Below are 19,017 nucleotides of genomic sequence, written 5' to 3' on the forward strand. Positions count from 1 at the left end.
CGCTGAAAGACCTCCGGAGGTCGAGCAGGAGGATGAGGAGGAGGAGCCAGAGCCAAGCGCTAAGGCGTTCTTGGCCATGTTGGAATCAGCACAGAAGTTCCTATATGAGAAGACAACGGTTTCTCAACTGGATGCCATTGGGCGCCTACTAGGGTTGAAGTCCCAGCACAACATGACTCGAGCCTGCTTCGATGCTATGGTGACAATTATTGGGGATTTGCTTCCGGAAGGTCATCATCTGCCGAGCAGCTTGTATGAGTCAATGAGACTCCTTCGGGCACTGAAGATGCCGTATGAGCAGATACATTGTTGTTCGTCCTATTTAGGAAAGATCATAAGGATGTAAAGTACTATCCAAAGTATAAATCCTCTAGGTATGTGGAGGTAGACAAAGGTGATGGCAAGAAGGAGTAGAATGAGGGGATCCCCATGAAAGTCCTATGATACCTTCTGATCATACCAAGGCTCCAACGGCTATTCATGTCCGAGGAGTCCGGAAAACAGATGACATGGCACAAGAATGGCGTTCGATACAATCCTGACAAGATGGTACATCCAGCAGATGGTGAAGCATGGAAAAGCTTTAATGGCAACCATCGTGGCAAAGATGAAGAGGCCCGTAATGTACGTATTGCACTGGCAACGGATGGGTTCAATCCTTATGGAATGATGTCGGCCCCATGCACTTGTTGGCCCATGTTTGGTATCCCCCTCAATCTCCCCTCGGGGCCCTACTTCAATGGCAAAACATATTCTTGATGTTGATAATTCCTAGACACTCGGGAAACAAAATGGGTGTGTACATGGAGCCGGTTTATGATGAATTGATCAAGGTTTGGAATGAAGGCGTATGGACTTACGACCGAGCTACAAAGAACTTCAAAATGTATGTTTGGTACTTGTACTCCATGCATGACTTCTTGGCGTATGGGATATTCGCCGGCTGGTGTGTCCATGGGAAGTTTCCATGCCCGGTATGCAAGGCAGCTCTATAGTTCATTTGGTTGAAGAAGGGTGGCAAGTTCTTGTCGTTCGACAAGCATCGGCAGTTCCTCCCTCTTGACCATCCATTTAGAGAAGACACCAAGAACTTCATGAAAGGTGTCACGGTGACCGACCCTGCACCTCAGAAGATGACTGATGGCCAAGTTCATGCTCAGATAGATGCTCTCATGGTCCTAGCACATAAAGATAATCCAAAGAAGGGTAAAAGAAAGAAAGTTAATCCAAAGAAAGATAATCCAAACAAAGATCGCTTTGTGGGCTATGGTGTGGAACATATGTGGACTCATAAGTCAGGATTGGAGAGGCTTCCCTATTTTGATGACCTTCTCCTTCCACATAACATAGATGTAATACACACTGAGAAGAATGTCGTCAAAGCACTTTGGGCAACACTCATGGACATTCCTGACAAGACAAAGGACAACCCTCGTTCGACCAGTACGCCCTCATCACCACCGACACTGAGCATAGAAACTTGGCGGATCGGGTGATTCAGGAGTTGTGGGTAAGCCTTTCTTGAACTACGACCCTCAATTCATTGCATTCAATGCACATTCTTTAAACAAAATAATGGATACCTCATGTCTTTATGTAGGACTTCTTCAGATGCCAGCCGGGACAGGAGGATAGGGCGTATCAGGTGGCTTACGCTTCCTGTAAAAGGCGTGTTTTGGACTTGTATTACGAGGCCCGTCTCCAGGCGCACAGAGACTACAACGCCACCTTCCATAACAGAAGAATCAACAAGACATAGGCAAGAAGGGAGACATAGGTTCTTACCAGGGAGCAGTACCTACAGGTAAATAGAAAACATCTCCTATTGATTTCTTCTGAGATTAACTATGCCTAATTTGATCTTATGATGGCTTGTAGGTGATTCCAATCTGGTGCGCCACCCACCCCGATTGCTGGGCTGCTATAGTGGACAAATGGTTGGACGCGGACTGGCAGAGGGCGCACCAAGAGAAAAGCGAGCACCGTATGATGATGCTAGGTGTACCTCACCATTAGGGCAGTGCCAGCCTCAGCAAGTATGCGAAGACATATGTAAGTCTCCACCATTTGTCTTATCTAGCCGCGCTTAGTTTTGCATTATTTCTTACCACATGTTGTTGTCTTTCTCGCAGTCGGCGGCACACGGTGGCCAGCCAATTGGCCAACTCATGGCGTATGCTCTGGCCCACATGGGCCCGACAAAGTCCAACATCGAGTACAACCCGGTTGTGGGCCCAGAGGCGTACACCAACTCCAGCGTCCACACCCGCCTCACTTCTTACACGGAGGTGGCAAGGTCAGTCCATGGGCCCGACTACGATCCAAGGACCGAGGAGCGCCTTGATCCTGAGCTCGTGATGAGGGTGGGGGAAGGCAAGAAGCATGTGTGTTTCTGGATTGGCGATGGCATCCTCGACACGGGCTCTACTCCTCCTCTCCACCGCCTCCGAGCAGCGAGCACGAGCTCTAGCGTGCCCATAAGGCAACGGCCGTCATCGGTGGTGGCACTCCAGGTAAGTATTCCAGTTTCATTCATCATTCTTTGTCATTTACATTCCTTAGCTATGCATTATTGAAACATTGGTGTCAAATGTTGCAGGCTAAGCTGTAGCAACTTTGGTCCCAGTAGGAGGCCCAGCTGGCTGAGCGGGAGGCTGAGCGGGTCGAGCGGGAGGCCGAGCGTCAGAGGCTACAAGCTTTGGAGGCCCAGCAAGCAGGTTTGCTCTAGTTCATGCAACAACTTGGGCTACAACAAGGTTGGGAGATCCCAGCCAACCTGCTTGCACCACCACCACCAACACCACCATATCATCCAGATTCTACTCCGGTGAGTATGAGTACGGATGCTTTACTTTCTATGCTCATGCTTAGTGTCAAACCTAGTGATGGCCTTCGTGCCGGATTTGTTGATGTGTGGGCCTTCATGCCGGGTTTGTTGATGTGTCGGCCTTCGTGCTGGAAATGTGGTTGTCGGCCTTCATGCTGACGTTTTTCTTGCAGGTTTTGGAAACCTCCCCGTGCAGGGGAGGTGCTACCGAAATTTTCAACTTTTCTTTAAACTGCTTACATTTTTATCTTGTCACTCACGTGCAATCTCTTCTCTTTTGTGCAGCATCAATTGGGGGTGGCGTCGAACCATCTCGGAGGGTCGCCGGCATCGCAAGTTGGGGCGTTGCAACCCTCACATTCGCCGTGAGCCGCTTCCGGAGTCGGTTTTATGTAGGCATGCCTTTATGTATTGAACTTGTGAACTTTGAACTTGTGGTTTGTAATATATTGTGGATTTCGAACATAATTGGTCGTTTGTGATATATATATATATGTGGTTTCTGATATATTGTGTTGAATTGTGGTTTCTAATATATATATATATGCACTGTTGTTTACATGGAAAAGCAAAAAACAAAAAAAAAATTGTTGTGGCTTTGCCAAGTGCAATGACCATTGCACTCGGCAAAGCTGGGAAAATAGTAGCAGCAATTTCCTAGATTTGCCGAGTGCAATGGCCATTGCACTCGGCAAAGAAAAATAAAAAATAAATAAAAAATGCTTTGCCGAGTGCCTTGGCAGTGGCACTCGGCAAAGAAAATTTTAAAAAAAAAATAAAAACAGGCTTTGCCGAGTGCCTCGGCACTATGGCACTCGGCAAAGAATTTTGAAAAAAAAAGAAAATTCTTTGCCGAGTGTTGCACTCGGCAAAGAAATTAAAAAAAAATTAAGACGGCGTGAGCCGTCAGCCAATGGCCGTCAATCCTTTGCCGAGTGCCAGCTTGACACTCGGCAAAGCCTTTGCCGAGTGCCCGAGATTTGACACTTGGCAAAGCAGGCTTTACCGTGAAAAGGTTCGACGGAGCCTCTTTGTCGAGTGTTACACTCGACAAAGGATTTGCCAAGTGCATGGGTGCCTTTGCCGAGTGCATGGGGCACTCGGCAAAGCGTGTGGCTGCTGTAGTGAGATAGTGAGATCATATACTAGTAAATAAACACCGAAAGGAGACCATATAAGATTCAAATAATTCCAATCTAGGCAAGTAAGACGGTAGGAGTCGATGTTGGGTCAAACAGCAACACTACAAGTAGACTGGTAGCTCCAGCTCCGCTAAGTAAGAAGTGTTTGTTATTAAGCCATTGCAAATTTGTGGTTTGATTACTTGTTAGTCAATTAAACATGTAGAGATTGATTAATGACTAGTTAATTCGATTCAATGATAATGTAGATTTGAAAAGCTTCTTTAGTACTTGTAGAAATTCAACAAGTGGTATAGTAACTCAGGCTCAAGCACTCGAGACAAGCTAGGGGATTTAAAGCTAGATCTACTAGAAACAGTACAAGGTGTTGAACATCAAGAACCATAATCACATGAGCATGATGTCTAAGGAACTAATGGTTTCTAACCCAGATGTTCATCTTGTTTTTTGATTTATATGCCTTCATGCATGTAGCAATGGATCAATTCCATCCGGATGCTAGAGATGATGTTAGGAGGGCTTATTTGGTAAAGGGTCTAACTAAACCTTTTGGTAATAACTTTCCTTGCAATTCTTTTATGATTAATGCTATTTTCTAATTGATTTGTCTTTTAGATTGACATGTTTCGTACTACAATTCTCTTTTGAAACATGTATTATGTTGATTCCTCTTTTCAAAAGGTAACATGACTATTCTTTTTTAGAGAAACTAGGGGGGAGGGGGGAGAAGATCCCCACCTAGATATATTATCTCATAAAAGTTCATTTGGAGAGGGATGGAGGGAGTACATGGTAACATTTTGATTCTTGTTTGCCGTTCTTTAACTTTTGTTCACGATAGCAAATTTTGTAGTACGAGACATAAACATTTTGTTCCTGCTGTGGGAAGCGAGACTTATAGAAAAGACAGAAGAAGAATGTCTATTTATTTTAATATTAGGTATATCATGGTTAAAGTAAAAAAAACAGCTGATGACCTAAGACAAATATATATGAACTTATATTTGTTATCTCTAGGGTTTCTTCTCTCTCTCTCTCTCTCTCTTTGGAGTGACTAGTATAATGCCCGTGCTACCGCCACGGCTTTATCTTTGGGATGCATATGAAAACAACCGAACAATGATTTTTTTCCATAGTTCAACTTTTACACAATTTGTATTTTGAGCATGTATACAATCCGGGAAACAATTTTGCATAAGAAGGCATGATAAAGGTATTTGTCGCATTAACCATCTAAGTTACATTCTGCCTAAGTCCTTAAACATGACTTGGAGATCTTCAGGGAAGCTGTCAAAACATTCCTTAAACATGACTTGGTTTTATTATATAGAAATAAAGAAAGATACTAATACTTAATTAATAAACTCGAAGTGTACCTGTGTCTGTGGTCGCTGTGCCAATGCCAACATTAATATCATTCCCATGTGCATCTGGTGTGATATTTTCCTTGTCCAATATAATTGGCATGTTTTAGTCCATCTTGGAATGATTAGTACCTGCATATATTTTTGTCAGTTGTACAAAAGTTGGTTTTATTATAGTAGAGATAAAGAAAGTTACAAATAACTCGAAGTATCCCATGGTCTGTTATGGTCGTGTTAGCAATGCCAGCATGGCTATGATTTCTGCGTAGGCAGTCTATGGCCTCACCTCGGTTTGCATTTGCGTCATTTTATATGATTGGTTTGCACAACGGTTGACCATGGGATGGGATTAATCATCAGGGTTAATGGTGTAAATGTAAGTATCGAAGAAATTAAATACCCGTTGGTGATGATGTGGGCACTGTTTTAGTCAAAGCACAGGAAGTGCTCGGTAGTCACGCTGGTACTCACATTGTTTCCTCTTCATCTGTTCTGTTTGTTCACTGGACATCTCAGCTCGACGAATCCGTTGTTGCATGTTTCTTTCCTCCCTCTTCAGCGAGGCCTCATCTAAAGTGGCGTTTGGATATATATAGGAAATCAGGAAGACACCCCAAAAGTGTTGTATATACATAATGAAAGCATACATGCGATGTTGGTGATATCGCTGAAGGGTCGAGATGGCGACTAGAGGGGGGGTGAATAGTCTTTTCTAAAACTTAATCGCGTCGGCTAACCGAAACAAATGCGGAATTAAAAACTATTGGTCTAGCCAAGACTATACCCCACTATATATGTTCACTAGCACCTTGCAAAGATAACAATTATGCAATAAAGGTGCCGGGCTAGCTAGAGCTCTCCTAAACAATTCTAGGAGCAAGGTTACACAAACCTATGCCACTAGTACTTTAAGCAACAAGGGAGCTCCTACACATGCTAGTAAGCAAAAGCACAAAGCTAACTAAGCTCACTAGCAATGCTCAATAACAAGGCAACCAATGCCTAATTAGAGAGCGCAAATACTTAGCTACACAAACTAAGCAATGTGACTAACAAGGTTACTAAAACCAAATTAGCCACGCAAGGGAGCTACTTCTATGCTACACAAGCAAGAAGGTAATTAGCAAGCTACACAAGCTATCTAATTACAAGAGCAACAACACAAGCTTAATGTATATGAATGTAAACGCAAGCTTGTGTAACGGGGATGCAAACCAACGGGAAGAACAAGGTTGACACGATGATTTTTCTCCCGAGGTTCACATGTTTGCCAATACGCTAGTCCCCGTTGTGTCGACCGCTCACTTGGTGGTTCGGCGGCTAATTAGCATCACCCGCTAAGCCCGCATGTCAGGCGCCGCAAGAACCAACCCCTTGAGTGAGGGTAGCTCAATGACACGCTTTTACTAGAGTTGCTCTTCGTGGCTCCCGTGGGGCGAGCACAATGCCCCTCACAAGCACTTCTCCGGAGCGCCGCACAAGCTTCTTGCGCGCTTCGACGGAGACCACCACCAAGCCGTCTAGGAGGTGGCAACCTCCAAGAGTAACAAGCACCACCGGCTTGCAACTCGATCACCTAGTGCCACTCGATGCAACCTCACGATGCAATCGCACTAGAATCGCTCACTCACACAATCGAATGATCACTATTAAGTATATGTGTGATGGAGGGCTCCCAAGCACTCTCAAGCATGGACACAAAGTCCCCCAAGGTGCTCAGCACCAGCCATGGCCGAAGGCCACTTCTATTTATAGCCCCAAGGGCTAAACTAGCCGTTACCCCTTCACTGGGCAACGGTCGGGCCGACCGGACGCTCCGGTCGTGTTGACCAGACGCTGGACCTCAGCGTCCGGTCGCTCGCAGACAACCACGTGTCCTGATTCTAATGGTCACTTGACTTGACCGGACGCAGCAGCTTCAACTGACCGGACGCTGAACCCCCAGCGTCCGGTCGTTTCCAGTAAGCTCCCGAGCATGACCGGACGCGTCCGGTCGAACGCGATCGGATGCAGCCAGCGTCCAGTCACACTCCAGCTACTGCGTCACCGTACATCAGCCTGACCGGACGCAGCCTTCCAGCGTCCGGTGCATTCAGATCCAGCGTCCGATCAGTTGACCGACGCCAGCATCTTCTCCATTCTCTTCACCCTTGCTCAAGTGTGCTAACCACAAGAATTTGCATCCGGCGCAATAGAAAATAGGCATTTCATTTTCCCGAAAGCGCCCACTATGTGTAAGTGTGTTAGCATTTTCACAATCATTTCTCAAAGGATGTTAGCCACTCAACTTGCCACGCCACTCGATCCTAGCGACAATGCAAAGTTAGATCACTCGAGTGGCACTAGATGACCGATATGCAAACAAGTTTGCCCCTCTTGATAGTACGGCCATCTATCCTAAACCCGGTCATAAACTTCTCTATACACCTATGACCAGTGAAATGAAATGCCCTAGGTTATACCTTTGCCTTGCGCATTCCATTCCATCTCCTTCAATGTCGATGCAACACATGCACCAACACGATCAACAATGATATGATCCACTTCATATCATCACATGATCATATTGGTTCATCGATCTTGACTCTACTTGCTCTTCACCGTTGCCATCGTCCATCGGCGCCAAGTCTTGCTCAAGCTTCACCGCCACGCGGTCCATCACTCCAAAGCCTTCGACTTGCCCTTCATGCTTGCAACCGGTCCATCAAGCCAAGTCTTGTCTTGATCTTCTCCACCTTGATCACATGACTCAATGTCATGTCTCATGTGCAATAAGCTCCTTCATCATCACATGTGTGAGCTTTGCAACATCTCCAAGCCATTTTCACCTCCATGGCATATGTTGCTCATACACATGTACCTGTGGACTAATCACCTGTGTATCTCACATAAACACAATTAGTCCACCTAAGTTGTCACTCAATTACCAAAACCAAACAAGGACCTTTCAATCGCTTAGCGCATCGCATGCATCTCTCAGCGTAGACATTGCGAAGTACCAGCGAGGATCTTCAGCCGGCAGAAGCGGCGGGCAGAAATAGAGTTATTATAGCTGTTGTTAGAGAAATAGAGTTATTATAGCTACAAATTGATCATTCTTCAGGCAATTATCTTAAGTTATGTTACCTCAGTGTGCTTCTCCGCTAGGTGCAGGATGAAGTGACCTCAGGCAGACAGGATGTGCAGTAGGTCATGGCCATTGTCGCCGTGGTTCGTGGCGCGCCGGACGTCGAGTCCCGCCGTCCAAGACACCGTCGAGGCGCGTGCTGATAAACATGAAATTGAAGCAAAATTTGATGGGAATCAGTGCATCACAGCAACAACCTGATACAGTGGTACACCTACTACTAAGGTCCACAGAAAGACAAGACAACCTAAAAATCCAGATGTTGGAAATATATAAGGACATAATGAAGAACCTTTTTTGGACTCCATAGATATAGGCAACTATCAAACATCTTGTGTTAATTAATCTGGATGCATGTGACGTTCTGCATGACCATGCATGGTGTCAGCGACCTGGATGCGATGACGAAGGTAGGCAGGAATGGCCGCCCTACGGCAGCGGCAGCGGGATCCACACGGCCGTCGCCTCTGACCGGCACGAAGCTGGACGATGCCGTCTCAATTTAGGGTAGGAGATCGACCCTCAGCTCGTCGAATGTTGGCCGGCGCCGGGGTTCTTCACTCGCCTCCCTGGATCGGTGCGGCGTCGGGCAGCAGGGTTTACTCGATCGGCGCGACGGTAGCACGATGGATGCGGCGTCGGCGCGATGGCCACGGGCGATCGGCGCGGCGGCGGCACCACAGGTTTCGAACTGCGTTTTTTATTCGCTCATGATTACCTCGGTGATGATTACATGCTTCAGTTGTGCGCGGTCTCTGATCGCGAGGCGTGAGATGGAGGGCGCGGGGCGGCGGGGGGTGAGAAGCATGGCATCACACATCAAACAGTGGCCGACGGATTTGCTTTGGATGTTTTATTAGCCCTTGATTTTAATGGAGACGAATTTCTGTGTATATTTTTCTAGGTGCACAATGGTTAGAGGCTCTCAGTGGGAAACGTTTTCTCGGGAGGACCTAATAGAATTTTGATTGGTCCATTATAATAGAGACTAGGAGACAACCATTATTGTTACCCTGTTATAAGTTGCTCTAACGTCACAACATTATTGGCAGTGGGAAAATGGTTTCGATCCTCCCATGCATGCATGTAAAAGGAAGCTAGGCACTAGTATGAAACGGTTCTGGGAAGCCTGATGCTTCCCGCGTCGTGCAGCGTGGTAATAGGATCGAATTCAAACGTGTAGAGAGGAGTTGAGCTGCCAACCATGGGCTGCGCGATGCAAGTACACTCTGAAAGTGCCATCCACTATATTCTCCCGGCCCACTGATGCCTAGCTACCAAACTATATAGCCTTGACCTATCTAGCCATCCATATCGAGTCATATGCCTATTAGAGGAATGGAAGTTAGCAAAGCTAAAATGCTCTTCACCTGCTAGTAGCTAGCGAGCTAGCTGGTCAACTGGTGGTTGTCCCTTTCCGGCCATGGATTTCTCTGATGATGCCTCTGCACAGTCTGCAATTCTGCATTCTTCTCTTCTCTTCCAGCACCAGCATGGTCGATGTAGAATCGATAGGATCATGTAGCCAGGCCGAGGTTGCATGCGTGCATAGTTTATTATGTGGTGGACGTCCCCACCAGTCTCCTGGTGTCCCTCCTGCGTGACATACATGCATGCATCATCGTGTCCAGTCCAATCGATACCAGCGTAGCGATGGAGATGCACGACTACGCATGCATGCGGTGATCCACTCAGCTGCCGGCCGGCCGGCCAATCGGCGGCGTCAACCCTTGTTCTAATCCTAGAGTCCGGCCCAGCCAGCCAACGGAATGTTACTGCACGCCGCATGTTTTTATAGTAAAGCTCTTTTGTTAAGTAGTCGGCATGCTTATCTCTTTGTTTTAAATTATAAGTAATTCTGGCTTCTCTAGATATAAATCATACACGGAGTATCTATCTTGACATAGAAAGTGCGATATATGTACGTATCTTGAAGTCAAAAAGACTTACAATATGCTTCCTTTTTTCCTATCAAAATTGTAAGTCATTTTTACTTTTAAAATACATAACTTTTACTATGTTCAGATATTATATATATACACAAAAGTTAAAACAATTTATATTTTGAAATGGAGGGAGGTGTAGAATGAGTGAGTACGTTTTACACCGACGACCTCTTCCATTCAGACATAAAGGGAAAAAAACTTCTTGTCCGATCCAGTAGAGGCCAATAAGGCTGTCTCGGTAACCGTTACTCAAAATACAAGACTTATTTCATGTTTAGGTAACGCTATAGGTAAAAGGTTCAATATTCATTTTTTGTCTTCTCCAATAATAAGAATAAAAAAAACTATTTCTGCAAATGGATCTCGAGGAGAGAGGATACTCAGATTTGGGTTATACCTCTCCTGACACCTAAAATTGATATTTTATACAGGTACTCTGTTGAAGGCTATAGATATTGTGTTGGAGACCCATTTTAGGTTTGGGTCTCCTGCCGGGTCCTGCCAAGTGCCATATATATTTCTTCTGCTGGCCTGGTTTGCAACTGTAACCAAATTGAACTATACTACTGGCCTGGTTTGCGACTGTGACGACGACGATGCCTGCTACAGGAGTCACTGACCATGCATGCACCAAATTGAACTATACTACTACTCTATATCCGATCGACGCCAACAAGTCGCCAAGTTTTCTTCCGTCCTCCATCTCCATGGGTGGATGCATATGAGCAGTGCAGTGCAGCAGGCTTCTGAAAAACTGACTTGTCATCGTCGTCGTCGTCGTCATCTCGTCGTTCAATTCCTCGGTGCCCGGCGCAATATGGCGACTAGGCGCGCGTGGGTTGCAATGAGGCCTGCTTAAAATGTGCTGGGCAGCGACGGCCCACGGGCCAGAAACTCAGAACACCACGGTAGGAGCACCTGTTGATGGTTAGATGAGCGTCCGCTACGAGGGCATATTCGGAAATGATAGTGCCCGGACGTTTGAACGGACGCCCACACGCTACACTTCGTTTCGCGCTCCACACGGGGCCCACGCCACCCGAGCGACAAGAGGGGAAGGGCGCACGACGCCTATGTTTCGAAAGGACCTGGCCGCGGCGTTGTATGGATGTCCAACCGACGCCGAGAGAGACGATGCAGCAGAAGGTGGGGAGAGATGCAATACCCGATCTACTTTTGAAACATCCAAATACAACAGTTGCAATATACGTCTGAAGACAGTTGAAACACTCGAAAAACACTTGAAAATCGTTGCAACCATACGCAAACATCCATATAAAACATATGCAACGTATGTGTGAAACATATGCAATATCCAGATAAACACACTTGCAACATACATCCGGAAAACATAGATGAAACATACCTCTGAAACACATACACTTGCAACATGCCTTTGAAATAATTGCAACATATGCAACATCTCGCGAACTACTTTTGCAACATCCATATGAAACAAATGCAACATGCATCTGAAATGCCTGAAACATACGTATGCAACATAGAGGAGGAGAAGGCTAGCCGGTCGATTCCGGCCATCGGGGTAGGGTGGGGGAGCTTGGTCGCCAGGGTGAGAGAGGGCACCGTCGAGGGTGGGGAGGGCATCACGCCGGGGTGGGGTAGAGCTGCCAACTCCCCTGTAACACCGGCGCGCCACCTCCATGGATCTCACTCGTGCTCCATGGATCTCGCTGGGGTGGGGAGAGGGCACTGTATCCGTGGACGTTGGGCGCTCCTGGTAGGTGAGGATGCCGGGGTGGGGGAGCACGTCACCGCCGACTAGGGAGGCAGCCATGGCCGCGCATTGGGGTAGGTGCGGGGCGCGAGCGCGAAAGGGAGGAGGAAGCGAGGGACCGGGTGCGGGAGCAAGCAGAGTGAAGCGTCCGTCCGTTTCATACGTCTTAATTAGAGCATTACCAGGGCATATTTGGTATAACTTATAAGTTGTTTGTAATAAAGTAGACTAAAACTGAAAACTCATGTTCTTTTGTAGGTTTTTCTGGCCATAATTGTCCCCACAACCTCCTTTGTACTAAGGCCCCATTTAGTAGGGCTCCTCTTCGGCTTTGGCTTCAGCTCCTCTGGAGAAGCCCTACCAAACGTTTAGTTGGAGGAACCATTTTTTACGAAAAAGGAGTCAGAGCCATTTTGGAGGAGTCACAAATTCTAGCTCCTCTGGAGGAGCCCTCTCAGACACATGCTAAGAAACAATACAAAAGCTGAGTCTAAACTAGCAGACAACATTAGAATGTTATTTTTAGGAAGGACCAAAGGAGAGGAGCCCTTCCAAACATTTACTAGGAGGAACCATTTTTTAAAAGGAGTCAGAACCATTTTAGAGGAGTCACAAATTTCAGCTTCTCTGGAGGAGCCCTCAGACATGCCCTAAGATACAATACTTGTCGGTGTTTTTGGACCACCGATGAGTAAATTTGTATTTGCGCGTCTAACTCAGATGGTGTGCTCGGAGGACACACGGGTTTATACTGGTTCGGGTGGAACGTACCTATGTCCAGTTCACTGCTGCTTGTGTTATCGGCACTTGGTTTACAGTAGGAGTTACAAACATGCGAGAGAGGGAGAGGATCCTAAGTCTCTAATAGAAGGAGTAAACAGGTGCTGAGAGCTCGCTTGTCGCTCAGTAGTGTGCTCATGTCGTGCTCTTGTATTCTGATTTCGTGCGGATCTCCACCCCCCTTTTTCATGGGGTGCCCTGCTTCTCTTTTTATAGGCGAAGGAAAAGCACGTGTTATAGTGGAGGAAAAGGAAAGAAACAAGAGAGAGAGAAGAAGGCTTCCAGGGTCGTCCGGTCCTTCTTCTCCTTCATGCGGGTCCCACCAATCCTGTAGATGTCAATAGGGATGGCTCCATGTCGTGGCCATGTTCGTCACGAATGACATGCGCAGGTGAAATCTGCCGGTCATGGCGTTCCACTCTGTCCCGGCGAACATCGTGGTAAACTGACACGCTTGTCAACGTCCGTATGAGGGTTATGCAGAATAGCACCAGCTGCCTGACACTGTTCTTGATGTGAATACCCAGTATGGCTCGTCATGGCCACGAGTTACATTGAGGCATGCCAGTCTCTTCCCTGGTGTTAGAGTTTTGACCCAGGCCCATACGCTTGGACCTGAAGTGGTTGATAGTGGTATGGGGCCTAGTCGGACAAGACAGAAACTGTGTCCTTGGGGTCGAGCAAGACGAAGCTCGTACTCAAGGGGTTGGGCGAGACGGAGCCTGCAGCCTTGGGCGAGACGAAAACCGCATCCTTAGGGTCAGGCGAGACGGAGCTCGCACCCAAGGGGTCAGGCGAGATGGAGCCCGCAACCTTGGGCGAGATGGAAACCACATCCTTGGGGTCAGGTGAGACAGAGCCTGCACCCAAGGGGTTGGGCAAGACGGAGCCCACGGCCTTGGGCGAGATAGAAACCGTGGCCTTAGGGTCGAGCAAGACGGAGCCCGCGGCCTTGGGCAAGATGGAAACCACATCCTTAGGGTTAGGCGAGACGGAGCTCGTGGCCAATGGGTCTGGCGAGACGGAGCCTACGGCCTCGAGGTCAGGCAAGATGGAGTTTGTGGCCTTGTGTCGGGTGAGACCTTTTAATATGTCTTGCTCTATCCGGGAAAGTCAGCATGTGCGCTAACTTTCTTGCTTTGGATATCCCTCATATCAATACCCGATAGTAGCCCTGAGCCTACGGAGAAGTAGAATACTCCTTGGAGGCTTTTCCAAATGGGAGGACTCTGAGGGCCTTGGCCTTCTTTTTGTAGCCCGCAGTGTGTCTTGGTAGGATGGCGGTTCCCTTTTGTCGTGATTGGTCTTCTTGGGGGCATGTAACCATAGGATTCAGGAGGTCAGAAAGATTTTTCTTGATTTCGCTCCCCTAGGATCCGATCGGTCTGTCGTCGTACTACGACCGCATGTTTGTTCTCCTTATGAGTTTAACTTTCCTCAAGCCCCCGCGCATAGTAGGGGTTTGGTCGAGGGTCGGCTCATATTTGTGACGTCGTCCCTCAAGCGTTTTTTATAAAATGGAGGGGCTGAGCCGTGCCATGTTTTTCCTTGATGGATGAAACATGGTGCTCGGTGAGCTGTGAACGGGCTAGTCTGAGTGGGGCCCTAGCTTCCCATTAGCGGGGGTCCAGCATGTGTCAGCTGGTGACCGACTCTAGACTCTTGGTGGTCAGTCCATATAGTTCATGGGTCCATTTGGCCTGTCCTAAGGGCTCATTGCCTTTCTTTGAGGAAAGACCATGGACTGGGAACCGACCAAGACTCGAGCATGGGCTGGGATGCCCATGGTGCTCGTGCACCTGGGTACTGGCCACTAGTGGGCCCATCCCTTTCCACCCCTCACTCTAAGGGTGCCCCGGAGCAGCTATGAACCCGTCGGTGGGCCAGCCTTCGAACTCCTGGTCCTGAATGGGCCGTAGGAGCATTTTTATCTTTGTATCCCTCCTTACCTATAACGGTTCTTGGCCCATTGAACGGGCGAACCATCATCCGATATATCCTTTGAGGGCGCGGCCAGAGATAGCGTGCGCACGATCTTTGGACGGAGGTGACGTGACGTGGTGCAATGAGCACTGAATCTAGGCGGACGATTCGCCTTCTCACCCTGCTCCGTCCTATAAATAGTGGCCTCCCCTTCATGTTTCTACACACCAAAACCACAGCCTTACCTTCTCTGTTTCTCACCGTCGTCGTTCAGATCTGCCGTGCTTGCTAATCCACCACCAGAGCCTTAGACCTGTAGCTTCCACTTCTCCGCCGCCGCCTTTGCTTCTCTGCAGCTGCCTCCCTCCTCCATGGATTCGTGGTACCACTCCGGTGTTACCCATGCGTGCATGGAGAGCCACATCAAGCATGGTCTTCTCTATGGGAGCACGATGCGGTGGAGTGGCTCATGCCCAGCCATGAGGATGCGCTAACACCGCCCGACGGCTACATCATCGCCTTTGCGCCCTTCCACGAGCGTGGACTCATGGTTCCTACCCACCTGTTCTTCTAGGGTCTGCTGCACCACTATTAGATCGAGCTATAGCACTTGAACCCTAATGAGATCCAGCACATCGTGGCCTTCATCGCGATGTGCAAGGGGTACCTAGGGTTCGAGCCCCATTTTGAGTTGTGGAGATATTTCTTCTCCATCTCCTTGATCAAGAAGGAGAGAGGCTAGGAGACCTTGGTGCCGATGGGATGCATGGGCATCCACCTTTAGGGGCAGTGGGTGGCCGAGTGTATGCCCTACTAGCTCTCTAGATCCAACAAGGGGTGGCACTCATATTGGTTCTACCTAAAGAATGATCCTGTTGCTCCCTTACCGATCTTCTCTAGGCGATTGGTCGAAGAGGTACCACAGTCATGGCCATGGGGGCCACCCATCAAGGAGAAGAAGAGGATGTGCGACCTCCTTAAGGCCATTGCATTCCTAAAGACCCACGACCTTCGTGGGGCTGGCATCATCGAGGGGGTATCATGCGAGAAGGGTGGCACCCCTAATGGCACACGTTCTCCCATTGTACGGGATGATGCCTGATGTGCAGCTCGTTGGGATGATGCTCACCTAGGTGCTGCTCCACGACAACGAGGTCACGCAGTGCATTAAGGAGGCCACGGGGGAGGCCGACGTCGTGTTCCTGATCCTAGAGCATCTCATGATGCGGCCAGACACGGGCTTCATCAAGCTACTAGCGAGGTTAGCCTTCTGGAACTCTATCACACTGCTGCTAGAGCACGTGGCCATGAGGGTGGCAAACCATGCCACAAATGAACAAAGGAAGAAGAAGAAGAAGGACGACGAGGAGAAGAAATGGCGATCAAAGCAGCGAGCGAAGCTGCAGCGAGGGAAGCGGCATCAAGGCTCACTGGAAGAGGAGGAGGAGGAGGAGGGTGATGGCTCCATGTCACCCATCCCATGGGATGATCTAGCCACCAAGGACAAGGACCCGCCTTCGCTATAGGTGGGGCCCTTCCCATGGCATGTCATGAGGCAGGAGGGGGAGGACGTGCCCTCGGAGCTGGCGGAATCAAACCGCCCTACCCTATTCGGACCTTCAATGGCGGCCTCAGAATTGGTGAAGTTAGGACACCTTGCCTCATCTAGACCTTCGATGGTGGCCCTAGAGCTAGTAGAAAAAGGTCACCCTGCTCCGTCCGAGCCCTTGGTGTCGCCTTCGGAGTCGGCGGGAGGTGGCCGTTCTGATTTGTCCGAGCCCTCTAAGATGAGGGAGGGCTTGAAGTGGCAACGTGCCAATGAGGAGCTGCCGGGGTTGGGCAAGCCGGCCCCAAAACTTCCTCGTATGATGGTGTCAAGGTAAGTCAAGAGCTTTTTCATCTTTTTGTCTTAACGAACTTTTGCAACGAACTGACCACCATGTCCCTTGTAGCATCAGAGAACGTGGGAGCCCCCTACGGCTTGCTCTAAAAAAGATCCTCCTCTAGCAAGCATGCTAGGAGCCAGCTGGCACCATGCCGATGGTGAGAGCGAGTGGTGTTGGGGTGGCCACAACATTGACCGGGGAGGCGCAGTCGATGGCTGCATCCATGGGAGAGTAGGTGAAGGAGGGCTCGTCCGTGGCACCATGGTGAGCGCGGCATGGCCAATCGTGTCCTTGACATCATGGGTGGAGGTGGCATAGCTGGAGCCATCATCCGTACAGGTGGCCATGTCCATGGTGGGGCAGACAAAAAGGGGTGCACCCAAGGCATCCCTCGTGGATGTGGCGATAGGGCAGGCCTTTGTGTCCGCATCACCCACCCCCTCTATCACTAGAGGAGCCACTCTGGAGGAGCTGCCACCATAAGAGAGGTCAGCGCCTCTTGAGGTCAGTGCGGGGATGTCCCATCTCTGGTCTGGGTGGTCACCCTCGATGAAGCAGTAGGGGAGAGGGAATAGGGGAGCGTCCACATGGAGGTTAGGGACGTAGTTCGTGCCCTGACCACTATGCTAAGCTCGATGCATGACATTGTTGCCCTGGTTGGCTAGGTATGATATGGCCATGCTTCCAACACCCATGTTCTTTTTTCGCGCCTCTAAGTCTTGTCTTCTTCATAGATCCTTATGGCTTGCAGCCAGGAGAAGTCACAGTTCCTTGCTGAGGAGACATGGCAGAGTGAGGGGCTAGCCGCACAGCTCATTGTAGCCTATCAAGAGGTGACTGAGCTTGCCCTTGCCACTCGGGAGAAGGCTGACCTCTAGGTCAAGGAAGGACGCTCGTGATGATGCATGTGAGGCTGAGGAGAAGCTCGCAGCCCTAATCGGAGCAGGGTGTGCATGGACGCCGTGGAAGCAAAAGGCTATGAAAGGAGCGGATGATTTGCTTCAAGCCATAGAGGATCTCCGCACGAGTACTGTGCAGGCTTGCCAAGAGCGCGCCGTCGCTCAGCAGCGATCGACCACCTTGAGGGTGAGCTTAGAGGGCAGAGGGACCTGAAGGTTGCAGCCGAGGGCATGTCTGCCGGGCTTACCATAGAGGCCGATTAGTGCAAGAAGAAGTCCGACGCCTAGAGGCCAATGTGACCCTGACAACACAATGAGGTGTGTAGGCTTCGGGTGACGTGGATGGTAAGTCTCTGGTTTCCCTTGTTGTCTTTCTTCCTAGAATCCATAGTAAGCCTTTTGACATGGTCAGTACGTGACTTGGGCAGGTCTTGACAACAAGCTCGTGGCGGAGGTGGTGAAGAGCCACGGCCTAGAGAAGGAGCTTAGCGAGGTGAAGGACACCCTCCAGAAGGAGAGCAACGAACATGACAAGCTACGCGTTACCGTCTAGCTGATCTACAACGAGCTTGAGCGGGCCCCAGAGCAGGAGACAAGCTCGCTCACGGTTTATGCCACTGGGATCATGGACCGAGCACGTGATATGGCAAGGGGCACGCTTCCCTTTGGCATTCACTGATTGTTCGTGATCGCCCGTTCTTATTTCAAGAACATCGATCTGGCGACGATGAGCCAAGGCTTTATGCCCGACTATATCGACGCCGAGCCAGACGACATTGAGAAGGAGGTGGCCCCCTAGCGCATGACCTTTCTGCCAAGATAGAAGATGAAATCATCCCCCTGAGGGATTAGTTTGCTTAGATAGGTCAGGCGACATATTTGTAATAAGTGGACAAGTTCCAACCCTTCTATTTCATCTAAACAATCTTGTTTTTTTGTTTCAGTTAAACAAATTTGTTCTTTCTCCCTTTTTATGTGTAAAAAGGGTTAAAGCGCTCTAACCCTTCCTGTTGTTAAGACTATAGAGCTCGAGGTGCGGGTAAGAAACTTTGATCACACTCGTAAGCAAGAGTGTCGTAGCCACTGGGGCATAGGTTTCTTACAGTCCGACCAGTTTTACTTAGCGTTTGTTTCCACAAACCTTGCCTCTAGGTTTTTAACGTGAGAATGGGTCAGGCATGGTGACTGTTTCAAAAAGGGTTAATGCGTTCTGACCCTTTCTGTTGTTGAGACCATAGAGCTCGAGGTGTGGGCGAGAAACTCTAATTACGCTGGTAATCAAGAGTGTCGTAACTGTTGGGGCGTAGGTTTCTTGTAGTCCAACCAGTTTTACTCAGCGTTCATTTTCACAAACCTTGCCTCTAGGTGTTAAATGTGAGAAAGGGTCG

This window comes from Miscanthus floridulus, chromosome 3 (genome assembly GCF_019320115.1).
Source record: "Miscanthus floridulus cultivar M001 chromosome 3, ASM1932011v1, whole genome shotgun sequence".
Classification (NCBI taxonomy): Eukaryota; Viridiplantae; Streptophyta; class Magnoliopsida; order Poales; family Poaceae; genus Miscanthus; species Miscanthus floridulus.